This window comes from Austrofundulus limnaeus, unplaced genomic scaffold (assembly GCF_001266775.1).
Source record: "Austrofundulus limnaeus strain Quisiro unplaced genomic scaffold, Austrofundulus_limnaeus-1.0 Scaffold549, whole genome shotgun sequence".
In the NCBI taxonomy this organism is placed as follows: Eukaryota; Metazoa; Chordata; class Actinopteri; order Cyprinodontiformes; family Rivulidae; genus Austrofundulus; species Austrofundulus limnaeus.
In genome coordinates this window covers 313,874-314,383 of record NW_013952951.1, presented here as the reverse complement: position 1 = coordinate 314,383, position 510 = coordinate 313,874, and positions in this window count along the sequence as shown.

Below are 510 nucleotides of genomic sequence, written 5' to 3'. Positions count from 1 at the left end.
CCTCTCCTCTCCTCTCCTCTCCTCAGCAGAGCAGCCCAGCTTCATGCAGCTGCTGTGGGCTCAGAAGAGGAACACGCTCCTCTCCGTCTGCTCCTCTCTGAAGCTGAGTGAGTCCAGAAGAAGGAGACTCTGGACAAAACGGAACCTCCTGAAACACAAACCTCGGACCTGCAGGCTCGGAGCTGGACAGAGGGCTAATAATTCAGTTCCAGCTTCCAGCTGATGTTTCTGAGCCAGAGGAGCAGCTTCTGCGTCCCGGGAAGATGGTGATCAGGTACCTGAGCTCCATCCACATTTACTCTGAGAGCCTTTTTGGACCTTTTCTAGTAGGTCTGATTTGCTGATTTGCTGCTGTCTTTGAGTTGAAGTTTTGATTTTTAGATTTATGATCTCTCTTTTTTTATTTCTAAAAGTTTCTGCTGTCAGTTTGTCTTCCTGTATCAGTACCAGCAGGACTCTGCAATCTCTCTAGTCTAAAACGACATTCCTGCTGTTTGTAATAGTACAATT